This window comes from Nanorana parkeri, unplaced genomic scaffold (genome assembly GCF_000935625.1).
Source record: "Nanorana parkeri isolate BGI_ZX_2015 unplaced genomic scaffold, ASM93562v1 scaffold237, whole genome shotgun sequence".
NCBI classification, from domain to species: domain Eukaryota; kingdom Metazoa; phylum Chordata; class Amphibia; order Anura; family Dicroglossidae; genus Nanorana; species Nanorana parkeri.
Genome location: NW_017306505.1, coordinates 1,412,696 through 1,413,774, shown reverse-complemented (window position 1 = coordinate 1,413,774; position 1,079 = coordinate 1,412,696). Strand labels below are relative to the sequence as shown.

At 50.8% G+C, this 1,079-nt stretch overlaps 1 long non-coding RNA gene across 2 annotated transcripts in view; it reads left to right on the top strand.

The window, feature by feature from the left end:
* Positions 1-1,079, top strand: part of LOC108786976 — a 17,304-nt gene that overhangs the window by 11,396 nt on the left and 4,829 nt on the right. The gene's annotated exons all lie outside the window — the stretch shown is intronic.

Sequence of the window (1,079 nt, the reverse complement as noted above, 5' to 3'; positions counted from 1 at the left end):
TTCTCCATTGCCGGCCCCCCCCCCCATTGTTACAGCGTCCTGTTACATGGACAAAGTACATGCCGAGTAATCTGTGAATGATCTTATCATTGTGTTACTTTATTAGGAACGTTGTGTCTATGTCACGGGGAACACGGGCCGGACATTTTCCATCCTCTTATCTCAACTGCTGATTAAAGCCAACAGGATCTCTGCTGTCCTGATTGGCAGTCATAGACCATGTGATCAAGGCTGCCTATGGTGGGAGTTGGGGAGCAGCAGTACAAGCAGTACAGTCATGGCAGCAAAGAGATGCACCACACCTCACCTAATAATGTCATATGTGACCTGCTGAGTCATGTGACCTGCTGAGTCATGTGACGTGTGAAAGCCTTTCCCAAGAGATCACCCTTACTTGATTTTTACTTGGAAGTTTAATCTGTTTATAGTTTGTATGATGCTGGACGTCCTCCAGACAGGAAGTGAGGAGTGCTCTATAGGATGTGCTGCAGCTTCTAATGTACATTGCAGCTTGAAGGGGAGGACGGAGGTCAGATAGAAGACTGAGGGGAAGGACGGAGGTCAGATAGAATACTGAGGGGAAGGACGGAGGTCAGATAGAAGACTGAAGGGGAGGACGGAGGTCAGATAGAAGACTGAGGGGAAGGACGGAGGTCAGATAGAAGACTGAGGGGAAGGACGGAGGTCAGATAGAAGACTGAAGGGGAGGGCGGAGGTCAGATAGAAGACTGAGGGGAAGGCCGGAGGTCAGATAGAAGACTGAAGGGAGGCCGGAGGTCAGATAGAAGACTGAAGGGAGGACGGAGGTCAGATAGAAGACTGAAGGGAGGACGGAGGTCAGATAGAAGGCTGAAGGGAAGGACGGAGGTCAGATAGAAGACTGAAGGGGAGGACGGAGGTCAGATAGAAGACTGAAGGGAAGGACGGAGGTCAGATAGAAGACTGAAGGGGAGGACGGAGGTCAGATAGAAGACTGAGGGGAGGGACGGAGGTCGGATGGAAGATTGAGGGGAAGGACGGAGGTCAGATTGAAGACTGAATGGGAGGGAAGAGGTCATATGGAAGCCTTAGTGGAAATC